The sequence below is a fragment of the Doryrhamphus excisus genome, chromosome 15 (genome assembly GCF_030265055.1).
Source record: "Doryrhamphus excisus isolate RoL2022-K1 chromosome 15, RoL_Dexc_1.0, whole genome shotgun sequence".
NCBI classification, from domain to species: Eukaryota; Metazoa; Chordata; class Actinopteri; order Syngnathiformes; family Syngnathidae; genus Doryrhamphus; species Doryrhamphus excisus.
Genome location: NC_080480.1, coordinates 16091915 through 16107172, shown reverse-complemented (window position 1 = coordinate 16107172; position 15258 = coordinate 16091915). Strand labels below are relative to the sequence as shown.

At 41.3% G+C, this 15258-nt stretch overlaps 1 protein-coding gene across 1 annotated transcript in view; it reads left to right on the top strand.

Annotated features, from left to right (window-relative positions):
- The first annotated feature begins 733 nt into the window (after positions 1-733).
- gjc1 (gap junction protein gamma 1) overlaps positions 734-15258 on the top strand; it is a 44730-nt gene continuing 30205 nt past the window's right edge. Inside the window, exon 1 of the mRNA XM_058049743.1 lies at positions 734-1444. The gene's annotated coding sequence lies outside the window, so the exon portion shown is untranslated. The remainder of the gene's footprint in view (positions 1445-15258) is intronic.

The following is a 15258-nucleotide window of genomic DNA, read 5'->3' as shown; positions in this document are numbered from 1 at the left end:
TGTTATCCCATCTGCTCTCCACCACCTCATCAGTCACCTTCCTGCTCCGTGGTCAATCCATCACACCGCTCTTACCTGTCCTTGATCTCGTCCTGTCATGAGGCCTTGTCGCCACCCCCCCCCCCACATACCCCGCCTGTGAGGGTCTGGGACTCAATCACACTTGTCTCTTCCTGCTACACCACAACATCCTTCTTTGTAGGTGTGCCTAATGATTTGCCTTAAGGTTACGGCTGTGTGAGAAACTTCAAGTCCATCCGAGATGTATGGGTTATTTCCATTTTTTTGGGGGGGGGGGGTATTTCCTAATAGTGCCACCATGTGGTGTATTTGTCTGAAAAATAATAACAGGCAACTTTGTGGTCATTTGAAAATATGTTGATCAATTTTCAAACTCCATTATTAGCAGACATATTTTAATAATTAATAATAATAATAATAAAACAATAAATACTACTAAAATGTATCCCCACATTTTCTATATTGTGTGTAAAGCTCAATAACAGCAAATAAAGCCTTTGTTGATAAACAATTTCTAATTATAAAATGTAATAAAATGATATAAATATAATATAATGATAATAAATATAATAAAATGAATCACAGTTTTAAGTCAATATCAATATTTTAAGTTTTTATATTTTAAACAATACAAATCAATAATATCTTTCTCTTTCTTATTAAGCAGAAGCTGACCCATCGCGAGCGCGCACGGTCACAGATGCGCACGCGCCTGCTCAGCAGCGGAGACGAGCCCTGCCAGAGAACCCCCCGCCCCCCCTCCCCTCCCCTTTCCTCCGACCTGTCACTCAAGCGGATCCCCGGTTCGACAGCGGTCGCAAGAAGAAGGCAGAAAACACCCGGTCCAGATAAATAAGAACCGAGGAGGACCTCCAGCCCACCCGAGCTACGCGCACTGCTCTCCGGTGATCAACAGATCGGCCACTCCGCGGTCCTACACACCGGGGCGATGATGAGCCGAGGAGGCGGGAGACAATACCGGAACCAGGCGGCACATGTGAGCTCGTGTACTCGATGAGCGAATCGGCGCTCGTATTGTGGAGGAGCAAAAACACCAGAAGGTTCGGTCCACGCCAAAATGACCCCACTACCACCATCACCACCACCACCACCATCATCATCATCATTATTATTATCCGGTACCGCCGCTGTAACGGAGCGGGCCCGCGGGGATTCTGCCAGCGCTTTTACGCAGCAGACCACATAGTGACCACCACTGAGGCAATGGACAAAAGAAGAGTGGAGGGGGAAGAACTGAAATAATCCAAAGAACGCACGCCGAGCCACCTAAGAAGTCCTGCGGATCTTCAAGTTTGGACCGAACCAAGTCCAAACCTCCTCTTGGTGGTCTTCATCATCATCATCATCTTCTTCTTCATCATCTTCTTGAATCCTTAAAGCATCTTCACAGACTCGCATAGCGGTAAGCAACCTTTATTTTCTTTGTTTTTATTTAGCTTTAGCTCGACCCACGAGAAAGTCCATTCGGGTTCCGAACCTGTGACCTCGTGCTGTGGGGTGTCGTGCACGCGCTCCTCGGCGCCACTGTGTCTTCTTTACAATAGGTGATATTGGAATTCAACTTAATGCCAATATTATGCCATAATGCATAATATTGGGGGTGGGAGGGGGTGGGGGTGGGGGGGTGCTATCATATACCTGACACACACTTGGTTCATTAGGGCTGTGTGCACGCGCTTCTTAATTGGCGCCCCCTTTGCACGTGCCTGACAAGGCGGGGTTTGAATGGAAAATTTGAAAGATCTTTTGTTTTTGCAGCAATACTTGAACGCACCTCAGCTACATTTTTTACAATTGAATATTAATCAGTTTACACACAATTAATACATGCAAAGATAATAACGCTTATTTTTGACTGAACAATAAGCGGTTGTCGTGTCTAAAAATGCATATTTTTATTGATTGAGTTTTGGAGTATAAACAAATAACATCTTGACGTCGGCTCCACATTTCTTCAGAGGCTGACTGGGAGCCGTTTCTAATATTTAGACGACCTTATTTGGCTTTACAAGAGGGGGGGGGGGGGGGGTGGTTAGAAACATCTCCACTTCTAAACCACAATTGGAATAACAAGCAGTTTTTTTCACCTGCACATATTTTTGTTATGGTTATAATAAAACGGTATTATTATGTAAACATGTACAGCAGCATTGTGATGGATTTAGGAGAAACGCAGCAGTTGAAAGTAACTTTTCTTTTTTTTTTTTACCTGCTAAGCTAATGTTAGATAAGGCAGTTTTGGTTGTACAATAGGGTCAAAATATGACAAATATTTCTTTTAGCAAAATTTTAAAAGTGTGATATCTGAAAAATGTCCGAAATGCCAGTTAAAGAAGAGTTAAAGAGGCGTTGTGAGCGTGGATGATTGTGTGGTGAAGGCTAGTAGCTAGCCGGCTAGTAGCTAGCTGCTGTGGTGTGGCAAGGTTTCAATAAACCAGTAACGTAGTTCAATGTCTGTAACAAGGTTGATAATAATAATAATAATAATTAGGGATGTCCGATATTGTCTTTTCTGATATTGCAGTTTTTCTTTAAGTCAAAAATGTTTGTGTTAGCTTCACTTAGCTACATCAGAGGTCAACATGCTAGCTCTCATTATGATGGAGTCCATGGGTGTCCAAACTACAATATTCATTCATTTATTAATTTTCTACCGCTTATCCTCACGAGGGTGGGGGGGGGTGCTGGAGCCTATCCCAACTGTCTTCTGGCGAGAGGTGGAGTATACCCCGGACTAGTGGCCAGCCAATCACAGGGCACATATAGACAAACAACCATTCACACTCACATTCATACCTATGGACAATTTGGAGTCGCTAATTAACGTAGCATGTTTGCTAGGAATGTGGGAGGGAACCGGAGTACCCGGAGAAAACCCACACAGAGATGTGCCGAGGGTGGAATCGAACCCGGGTCTCAACTACAAAATTAAAACCAAAAATTATTATTTTTTTTAAAGTCATAATATTGTGATAAACAAAACAAAATTAAATTGTTATTTGGGGAAAATTAGATTGCGGAAAAAGTGTAAAGACTTGAGGTTAGTCGATGCAAACTGCCACAGTAGCTTAAAATTAAAATGTAATTAAAATTATTGTATTTTTTATATATGATCATATATTTATTTATTTAAAATAACCAGTAGCTTAAAATTTAATTAAAATTATTGTATTTTTTATATATGATCATATATTTATTTATTTAAAATAACCAGTAGCTTAAAATTAAAATTTAATTAAAATTATTGTATTTTTTATATATGATCATATATTTATCTATTTAAAATAACCAGTAGCTTAAAATTAAAATTTAATTAAAATTATTGTATTTTTTATATATGATCATATATTTATCTATTTAAAATAACCAGTAGCTTAAAATTAAAATGTAATTAAAATTATTGTATTTTTTATATATGATCATATATTTATTTATTTAAAATAACCAGTAGCTTCAAATTAAAATGTAATTAAAATTATTGTATTTTTTTATATATGATCATATATTTATATATATATTTGTCATCCTCCTCAGCTAATTCTAGTTCCATATTAAAGGGAAAGGTGTGCCTAATGTTGTGGCCAGCGACCGCGTTGCCGCCATACATTTTCTCTAAGCAGCCGCATCATCTCATCATCCCAACCCCCCCCCCCCACCCCCATTCCACTTCATCCCGTCACTATCATTCAGCACGGTTAACCAAGGGAGGCGACCCACACCTGGCATCGTTCAGCGTGATGAAAAGTGGCTTTGCGCTTGGCGCCGGCCCCCACAGGAAGCTGCCGTGATGACTTCCCCCCCTTTTCCGTGCTGCAGAAAATGAGCGTTTATGGATATGAAATTTTCAAAGAAAAGTGTGATGGATTTTTGCCTCCGTGGCCAAATAGCGAGACCTTCACGCTGGGGAGGTCTTTATAACGTATGGATGTGATGCGTTTACTGTACACCCCCCCCCTTTCCCCGACCCCCCTCCGCTCATCTTCACAGCCTGAACAATTTATTATATGAACTCTTTCTGCAAAGTACTCCATCTCTGTCGCCACATGCCCCGCCTCTTTTGTACCACCCCCCCCCCCGCAGGAGCACTGGAGAGGACGGATATGCGAAGTGGTTGTGGGGAGGGGGGTTGTCGTCAAGCCTTGCGTTGTTGGCACTTAAAGACAGATGAGGCGCAGATTGTGTACGGCAGCCATGAAACACACCACCTGACCACAGGGCTCCTGGGTGACCTTTCACCCCAATCAAAGCCTTTCTGGTGCAACCCCCCCGCCGGTCCAAAATCTCGTTACTGTGAAGAAATGACAAACGTTTATTTCCAAAGACTCCGCCTCCTCACCCTTTGAAAACTGCTTGCTGGTAGATAATTGTCCTTACAAATGTTCCACTTCCTGGGTATTACCATCACCATGGCAACCAAGGACAAAGCCACCGTTTTAATTGATTTTTAGGAATATTTACAGTATTAAACATGGACATTTTGGTAATTATTCAATTTGTTTGAATGCTGCATTCGCCAGAAATGTTGAGTATGTATCGTCAGTTTAGTACTCATACCCAAATTACCCAGAATGCAACACGACATGACGTCACCGGGACGATATCAGTCCAAACAGGATATATTGCGAGTTGGTTCGTTTCTTGTTTTCAAAGTAAAAGCAGTGATTTATCACGATGTTTTTTTTTTGTATGAGAAAAGTAAGGGGGTGTTTTATTTTGTAAAAATAACTGTAAGTGCGTTGCTCACTAGCTAGCTTAAATTTTGCCGAATTTGTGTTTGATAGGGGGAGACGCAGCAGTTGAAAGTAACTTTTTTTTTTTTTTTTACCTGCTAAGCTAATGTTAGCTAAGGCAGTTTTGGTTGTACAAGAGGGTCAAAATATGACAAATATTTCTTTTAGCAAAATTTTAAAAGTGTGATGTCTGAAAAATGTCGTGGATGATTGTGTGGTGAAGCTAGTAGCTAGCCGGCTAGTAGCTAGCCGATGATTATAGCAAATACAAGGTGTACAAAGTACCTGGCAAATTTGAAAAATTACAAGAAAATGACAAAAATATTCATATTTTAGTGTCAACACATACAAAATAATTATATTACAATAAACTATATATTATTATAAGTCACTGCCAGCTTTACAGATGCCATGTCTTCTCTGTGGAGGTGTTGTGCTGATTTATTTTAAAAGCATCCATCCACGCTTAATGATACTTGGCTTTTAATAACACGTGTGATGACCATTTTACCAGGATCGATATCACCGTCTACCGTAAGAATTTACTTACAGACCAATAACACTCAAGGGAGGGCTGCTGCTGCTGCTGGAGGTGGTGTTGATGGGAGTGAGAGGGGGGGGGCAATTAATGACGCTCCGTCAAGCTGAAGGCCTATTAGATGTGCTTGTAACCTTTTAAAGTGCATAATGCATGGCTGCAGGGACTTATTGCTTTATAGTAAAATAACCACAATGATGTCATATTTATTCATTCATGGCTTTCTGGTTCCCCTCGGTCTTTTATGTGACGTGAGCCGGATTATTATATGGATTAAGTTGATGCTTTGTATGTACATTAGAAGTAGAAATACATTTTGGTCCACCCTAATTTTTTTGCATCCTTGTTTGTATTATGCGCATTATCCAAGATGGCGGTGTAAACAAACAGGATGACATCTAGCTTGCTAAACAAGCAAAATTTGGTTGTTAACCGGGCGGCACGGCGGTCAAGTGGTTAGCGCGCAGACCTCACAGCTAGGAGACCAGGGTTCAATTCCACCCTCTGTGTGGAGTTTGCATGTTCTCCCCGTGCATGCGTGGGTTTTTCTCCGGGTATTCCGGTTTCCTCCCACATTCCAAAAACATGCTAGGTTAATTAGCCACTCCAAATTGTCAAATTGTGTTTTTGCGGTCATGTATCCCAAACCGGGCGGCACGGCGGTCAAGTGCTTAGCGTACAGACCTCACAGCTAGGAGACCAGGGTTCAATTCCCACATTCCAAAAACATGCTAGGTTAATTAGCGACTCCAAATTGTCCATAGGTATGAATGTGAGTGTGAATGGTTGTTTGTCTATATGTGCCCTGTGATTGGCTGGCCACCAGTCCAGGGTGTACCCCGCCTCTCGCCCCCGAAGACAGCTGGGATAGGCTCCAGCACCCCTGCGACCCTTGTGAGGAAAAAGCGGTAGAAATTGAATGAATGTTAACCGGGCGGCACGGCGGTAGAGTGGTTAGCGCGCAGACCTCACAGCTAGGAGACCAGGGTTCAGTTCCACCCTCGGCCATCTCTGTGTGGCGTTTGCATGTTCTCCCCGTGCATGTGTGGGTTTTCTCCGGGTACTCCAGTTTCCTCCCACATTCCAAAAACATGCTAGGTTAATTAGCGACTCCAAATTGTCCAAAGGTATGAATGTGAGTGTGAATGGTTGTTTGTCTATATGTGCCCTGTGATTGGCTGGCCACCAGTCCGGAGTGTACCCCGCCTCTCGCCCCCGAAAAGACAGCTGGGATAGGCTCCAGCACCCCCACGACCCTCGTGAGGAAAAAAAGTGGTAGAAAATAAATGAATGAATGAATGGTTGTTAACCAAAAAACTTGCTAACCAGGGCGGATGTTAACCAAGGCATCACTGTATTTTGTGTTATTAAAGCAACCACAAAAAGTTAGCAGGGGATCAAATACTTCTTCCCATCTCTGCCTAATCGCATGAAGTGTTTATCAGAGGTTGGTAGTGTTTGAGTCCAATGCCTGCAGGACGCTTTTAAAGTCAACCACGCGCTTCATTGGGGATTTAAAATACACACAATGGGGACTAAGGATTCGGGGGGGCAATTAAACACATCCATTCATGTGTGAGTGGCAGGTGTGCGGTGTAAAGTGTCAACAACATGCGACGACTATGATGATGATGATGATGACGGTTCCCGGTGGATTGGCGCGTTTTATGTTTTTAAAACTGGCGTCGAGCAATGTGGAATATCAAGGTATTATGTTTATATCTTGTTTGGCAGACGTGAGCACACTGCCAGCACTAATCCTCCGAGTGCGGCTCGCTGAGGGGAAACGGCGTCTTTATTCCTGCCAACGAGTCTGGATTCCCTCCGCCTGACACCACCGTGCGTTGCTCTGCCTTTTCTGGTTTGCCAGTCGCTGTGAAGCAGCGGCAGAAGGAGGACGCGTCGTGCTTTTTTGGACGCCTCTAAGAGGTCACGGCTGTAAACTGGACGCCTTTCGCCCCACCACCGGGCCTCGAGTGATCGTTTGCGGCTCGTTTTAAAGCCTGGATAGCGGATGGACGGGGGGGGGGGGTCGTTTTTTTTGGCGTCAATAGTTTTCATAATAGAGCTCACTTTGAAAAACATTCCGCTCTTTTAGTCGTCGTAACTGTTGAAAAAGACGGTCGTCTGTGTAGTCCGTGACTCAAGGATGACTACCGAGGGAAAAACGTGCCCTGAAGACGGACTTGACCCTTCGCAAAAAAGTGGCCGTGTTTGCAGTCGTGCTGCCGCGCACGTGTTGGGCCTGTGACGCCACGAAAAACGCCCGCATCACCAAAAATGTCAACAAATGCTCAACTCTGGTCCGAATCTCCAATCCAGACCACATAACGTTTTGACGGCATTTTTGCTGTTTTTAGGAATCTACTGCATAAACGGCCTGTCAGAGATCTTCTAACAGGAGTGTTGTGTTGCTCTTTCGGCCCTCCTCCAAAGATCCTCTATTGGAGAAGGAATGCGATGCTGTCTTTAGTAATGGAATGGAATGGAATGGAATGGCCTTTATTGTCATTATACAAGATGTACAACCAGATTGGAGAGCTTCTCCTTTCAGTGCAATAGTCAAGTTAAAAAGGTATACAAAGAGTAAAAAAAGAGAGTTTAACAAGATATATACAAGATATCCAAATATACACATGATATTGCACAGGAGCATATACAGGGGCAGACATATTGCAAATATATTAATTTTAGTGCAGGGGTCTCAAACTCAATTTACCTGGGGGCCACTGGAGCTAGGGTCTGGGCAAGGCTAGGCCGCATCAGGTTTTCAAAAAAAAAAAACCAAACGCATTTATTAAAAACAGAAAAATTAATAAACTTTGCTTTGGTTCCGATTTTCTACAATAAAAGCTCAGATAAAACATTCCACTGTTCTCAAATATGTTAATTTTTATTTTTCTGCACAAAATAAGATGAAAATAAATAAACAAATCAAGAATAAAGAAAATCAATCAGTAATAAATAAATATAATAATAATAATAATAATAATAAAACAGCAAATAATAAAAACTTAAGAAACCACATATAGTTGGTGGGACATGACAAAACACGATTATAGTCACATTTATACTTTTTTTTTATTTACAACATATTGCGCAACTGCAGGGACACTTGAGACACATGCTAACTCGCAAACTAGAGAGCTAGCGACCTAAACGGTAGCCTTCAAGTTATTTCCTTTAAACTTAAATAGCCAAAAACTTACCACTTCCACACGGATAGGGAGAATAACTATTAACAGTTATTTAACCTTTAACATGAACATTAATCAAACGTAATAATTTTTTTCTGGGTACATGATACCATACAGCATTCATACTAACTAACATTAAACTTTCATATCAAGGCGGGGGCCTCAAACTAGTGTCCTGCGGGCCACATTTGGCCCACGGGCCGCGTGTTTGAGACCCCTGACGTAGACCATTTCACTCAAAAGAAAACCTTTAATCCCAGAAAATCTCTCTAAACTTGCCTATGCTAGCCAAATAGCACTAGTACCACTTCCACACGGATAGGGAGTATAACTATTAACAGTTATTTAACCTTTAACATGAACATTAATCAAACGTAATAGTTTTTTTCTGGGTACATGATACCATACAGCATCCATATCAAACTTGCGCGGGCCTGCACTAACATTAAACTTTCATATCAAGGCGGGGGCCTCAAACTAGTGTCCTGCGTGCCACATTTGGCCCGCGGGCCGCGTGTTAAAGACCCCTGTTTTAGTGCAACGATGAATGGGTCTTAGTGCGAGTAATGACTGGTGTATACATAATCGGCCCACGGGCCTCCAGTTGAAGTCCCCTACAATGTATTCATGTTGCGCTTTGTATTGACTCTGCGGCAGCCAAACAGCAGTCCTGCTTTGTTGATGTTTTTTTTGTCTGGTTCTTACATAACATCTGGAATCACTACCAGTCCCTGTTATGAAAAAACGGTTGATTGAGTAAAACCGATGAATAACAAAGAAGAAGGGATGAAAAGTGCGTGCAGATGAAGCAGGACGTCACCTAGCCTTCGCCCGTTTAAGGCAAAATGGGCAGTCTAGCAAAGGAAAAAGCGCTTGTGCCGCACCTTCCCACCGGGAATGTCACTGTAACATACCGCGATGGACTCAGACGTACATACGGGAGCGCCCCCCGCAAGCACACACACACACACACACACACACACACATGCTTGGATGTTTACGCTCCAGTCATTGTTGAGCATGCATATTCAAAGTGATACGCCGCACTCGTGATTCGGTGCGTGCTGACACATTTACATACGAGCTCGGGCCGTCGCGGAGCGGGGCTGTGATGCAGGGTGACAGGTCTTATGCCACTACCCTTCGGGTGGGGGGGGGGGGTTGGTTGGCGGGAAGGGGGTGGTGGAGAGGGCGGAGCCACACAACGTGACAGCGAGCGTGAGTGAGGCCTTTGATTCAGGGTCGAGCTCGCTGACACCAAACTTTATTTGCCTGGCGTGGGTGATGAGCTAACGCTTTTATGACCCTGCCTCCGCACTTTGGGGCTCGTCCTTAGTCATAATGTTCCAAAATAGATTTTCGGAATGCTAGACAACAAGGATTAATGCACTTTTACCTACAGGAAACTTTATCTTTAGTCTTTTTTGTTGTTTGGAATATACGTTTTTTTCATTTCATAATTGCTGTTGTTTTGCTGTCAAGCGTTTTGGCACATTGGCGCCCCCTTGTGTTGGCTGTATGTATTGTTGTAGTTTTTCTATGTCACGACGCATTACACTTTTGTCAAAAGAAACTTTTAACTAATATTTCCTTTTAAGCTAGCTTGGCGCGCTTGTATTATGTTACCTTAACACCTTTAACATATGTTATATCCATTATTTACGATATTATTATTACTTTATCCATATTTTTAGTTGTGTTTGTTATAATAATCGTATTGTAGGGACTACACTGTGAGGATGATAACCATTTAAATTGTGTTAAAAATGTCTTAAAGCCACTTTATTTGTTTATTTGTTAACTGCACTCCAAAAATGAAGTGTTTACTTTTAATGAATCACAGAAAAATATAAATTTTTTGTAACATAAATACATTAATTTTGTTTTTCATTCATTCTGTAGGCGCATATAGTTGTCAAAATACACTTAAAAGAAGCAACCTGATGATTTGATCCTTAATATTTCATTGTAGTATTCCAATATATGCAGCTACTGGTGGAATATGATGCAAATATGACATAAACATATCCTATAATATAAGCAGGGCTCCCATTAAAGGCAGTAAATCTTATTGATGTTTACTTAATAGCAACGACTTAGCTTAAAAATACACACAAATCACATTTGATATGAAAGGAGAATGAGGGAGATGCAACATAAACACTTTAAGGACTCCAATAAAGTATTTTTACTGCCGCTTTAATATACAATTTATGGCTGTTTTAATGGAGGGTGGTAATATGGGTCAAATTGCTTCTAACAGTGTTAGAAGACAAAACAGCAATATGATGCTGCATGTGTTGATAGTGGAAATTATAAAATAAAATTATATATATATATATTTTTTTTTGTTTTTGTTTAGTAATTTCATTGTGAAATTAATTTGTAGGATTAAATTTTTTTTTTACATGATTAGAATTCTGTTTTTTAAAACATTATCGCAATATAATACACTTTAATTTCACAGCAATGGCCGTTTATGCAGATGTTCCCAAAAAAGGTCGTATAAGAAGCCACAAAAACAAATTTTATGACTCCGGCAAACTTCAAAATGTCCTTTCTTTTGGACCGCACGCACTTTTTTTTATCACGCCCGATTGGCCCATACACCCGGGGTTCACGGACCGCCGGCCGACACCTTGTCACATGGGGGCAGGGCATGAGGGGGCAGGGCGCGCACACATGGGTGCACACGGTCAGCCCCAAAGTAGCAGAACACAGACCGGAGGACGGAACGCACGGAATGTGGAATTTACATGTAGAGAGAGAGAGGACATTTTTTTTTTTTTTTTTTTTTTTTTTTTTTTTGGGAAGGGGGGCATTTTTGCAGCTCGTGCAGTGGTGAGTCACCGCTAGCAAACGCACACATTACTCCCATCTCATCAGCTCCGTGTCAACCCGCCCCCCCTCTTCTTCTTCTTCTTCTTCTTCTTCTCTGAAAGGTCACAACCTCTATTTCTCGGTCACATGCCATCATTCAGCCTAACATAAACAGCACCACGAGTCCAAGTCCCTCCGTTCTAATTGGCTCCATCCGTTAACGCATCCTTTGTCCCGCTGATGCTGCTGCGGCGGTGGCGGTGGCGGCGGCGGCGTCACTGTAAACGCTGGCAGCTCTTTGAATGTCTCGCTAATTTCACTCAATGGAGCATCTGCACCAATAAAAAGCAAGCAAGAAGGAAGGACACAAGGGTTATTTTTGGTACTTGTTCCATATACAACATGCCCCCCCCCTTCGCCCAACCCCCAGACAAGGGGATGCTCTCGGGTCACGCTGGCTGTTTATACTTCCTGTTCTGGAGAACTCCCTGCTGGAGTCACACAAAGGCCACGCATACACAAACAGAAACAACCGAGCTGTATTTTTAATTTAGCGTATTCCATTTTGCCCTTTTTATTGTCATGCTACATTTGTACTTATGCTAACTTTATGAAAAACAGAAAAATTGTCAAAATGCGTCTTTATTTTTTTTTTTTTATTTTTTTTTTTTTTACATGAAGCCATATCACTTTTCATGAGATATTTTCCGGAAATTCCGCAATGTCATCCTTTATAGGTTATCACATGGTTTGTCTGTGCTCGGCCTTCGGTCTTGGGCTGATACTGACACTTGGAGGCATGATACTGGACCTGATACCAGACATTACTATTTAATCATGAGCTTATTATCTTTTTTTTTTAATTTTTTTTAATTTTTTTTAATTTTTTTTAATTTTTTGTAATTTTTTGTAATTTTTTGTAATTTTTTGTAATTTTTTGTAATTTTTTGTAATTTTTTGTAATTTTTTTTATTTTTTTTTTAGCTTATTATCACGTACTATTTAATCAAAAGACCATTTTGTTTCCTGAAAATTTTCACTTTATTACATGTGTTATATCTAAACAGTGTAAACACAATAATTGCAAAAAATATTTCAACCATAATAGTTTATCAACAGTCTTATCTTATCAATGTCTGACAATTAAAGTTCCATTAATCAAGTTTGGGTTTTTGCACGGCGGTCGAGTGGTTAGCACGCAGACCTCACAGCTAGGAGACCAGGGTTCAATTCCAATTCCTCGGCCTTCTCTGTGTGGAGTTTGCATGTTCTCCCCCGTGCATGCGTGGGTTTTCTCCGGGTACTCCGGTTTCCTCCCACATTCCAAAAAAAACATGCTAGGTTAATTAGCGACTCCAAATGGTCCATAGGTATGAATGTGAGTGTGAATGGTTGTTTGTCCATATGTGCCCTGTGATTGGCTGGCCACCAGTCCAGGGTGTACCCCCGCCTCTCGCCACGAAGACAGCTGGGATAGGCTCCAGCACCCCCGCGACCCTCGTGAGGATAAGGTAGGCTTGAGACCAATTTAGTATTAGATTGAAGGACACCAAATACAGTGATGCCTTGGTTAACATCCGCCCTGGTTAGCAAGTTTTTTGGTTAACAACCATTCATTCATTCATTTATTTTCTACCGCTTTTTTTTCTCACGAGGTTTCCCGGGGGTGCTGGAGCCTATCCCGGGGTACACCCTGGACTATAAGTTTGGGTTTTTTTGGTGACTGGAGAAGCACTAGAAATATTTATAGTGTGTGTTCACGCTCGTGCGCTGTTCTCTGATTGGTTGTTTCACGGGCACGATACCAGAGCAGCGCGCTCTGAGTGGATACTGGACATGGTTAAACTCTATCTTTTATCAGTATCACTGCACCGGGCTTTGACACAGTATCATTTGGGCCTTTTTTCCCGTATCATTCATGGGCGCTTTCTATGGTACAGGGCTAATTAATACTGTAGTATGTGATAAAGCAGCATATCATGCACTGTCTTGACTAACGAAGCAATAGCATTTGTTAGCAAAGTGTCGCTACTATACTAATTTTCTTCTTTTTTTTTTCCCGAGTTTAGCATATCATGCACTATCCCGAAAAAAAAAGCTGTTCTTTTGACTCAAAGAGCAGAAAACAGCAAGATCTTACACGCATTAGCGACCAATCAGATGGACAAGTCAAAGTGTTTCCAAGCGCTGGTTTGACAAGCAGCCTTTGTCTCTCGCTTCGTTTGTCTTCAAGATGTTACATCACCGACATGTGCCGTGTCTCCCAGGACAGCCCTGTCCTCCTCCTCCTCATCCTCCTCCTCGTCTTCCTCCTCTCCGGTCTTTTGTCCCGCAGTCACGGTTAAACAAAGTAGCATTCATACATGAGTGGCTTTCCGTGGCCACAAGGCGTCAAGACGATGTGAGTCGCGGACCACCATGGCGAGATGAGGAGGGAGGAAAGAAGACAAAGCCCCGTAGGCGTGCACAGATGCTTCCGTGTTAGCCTCCATCGCGACCTCACGGGCTAATAAATTTGAGAGCCTTTATGTCCGAAGCAAAACAAAAGAAAAGGAAAAGACACATTTATGCTGTAGGCTAGACTTTAAATAGCGCTTTGTTGCCTTTTTATTCTTAATAGTACGTGTTTGCTTCCTCTAGTGATGTTATTATATTTTTATACTTGGCAATGGGACCAAATTACCTTGTTTACACTTTCACCGTCATACAGGTTGTAGTAGGCGCCCGAAGGGGTGGAGCCAGACGCAGTGTAGCTCATTCATTGGACACTTCCAAGCCACAACGGGTAGGGGGATGTCTTTTAATTCGAGAGTGCAAATTAGTCTAACATAGAAAGTTCACGTTCAGTGAGCAGCATGTTATGCATTGTCTGGACTAATGTAGCATATTAGCATGACAACGACTTCATACTTCTCCAATTATAAGTCAGACATCTTTAGTTATCCCTTGCGTGTAATAACATTAAAATCTTTTTTTTTTAGTGTGAGCAGCATATCATGCATTGTCTGGACTAAAGTAGCATATTAGCATGACAACGACGTTAATCTTCTCCCATACAAAGTCAGACATCTTTAGTTATCCCTTGCTTGTAATAACATAAAAATCTTTTTTTTAGTTCGAGCAGCATATCATGCATTGTCTGGACTAAAGTAGCATGTTAGCATGACAACTACGTCAAACTTCTTCAATTCAAAGTTAGACATCTTTAGTTATCCCTTGCGTGTAATAACATTAAAATGTTTTTTTTAGTTTGAGCAGCATATCATGCATTGTCTGTACTAATGTAGCATATTAGCATGACAACGACGTTAAACTTCTCCGATTCCAAGTCAGACATCTGTAGTTATCCCTTGTGTGTAATAACATCGAATATTTTTTTTTGAGTTCGAGCAGCATGTCATGCATTGTCTGGACTAAAGTAGCATATTAGCATGACAACGACGTTAATCTTCTCCCATACAAAGTCAGACATCTTTAGTTATCTCTAGCATGTAATAACATTAAAATCTTTATTTTTTAGTTCGAGCAGCATATCATGCATTGTCTGGACTAATGTAGCATATTAGCATGACAACGACGTTAAACTTCTCCCATACAAAGTCAGACATCTTTAGTTATCCCTTGCGTGTAATAACATTAAAATCTTTTTTTTTTTTTTAGTTTGAGCAGCATATCATGCATTATCTGGACTAATGTAGCATATTAGCATGACAACGTTAAACTTCTCCAATTCAAAGTCAGACATCTTTAGTTATCTCTTGCGTGTAATAACAAAAAAAAATTTGTAGTTCGAGCAGCATATCATGCATTGTCTGGACTAAAGTAGCATATTAGCATGACAACAACTTCAAACTTCTCCAATTATAAGTCAGACATCTTTAGTTATCCCTTGCGTGTAATAACATTAAAATCTTTGTTTTTTTTTAGTTCA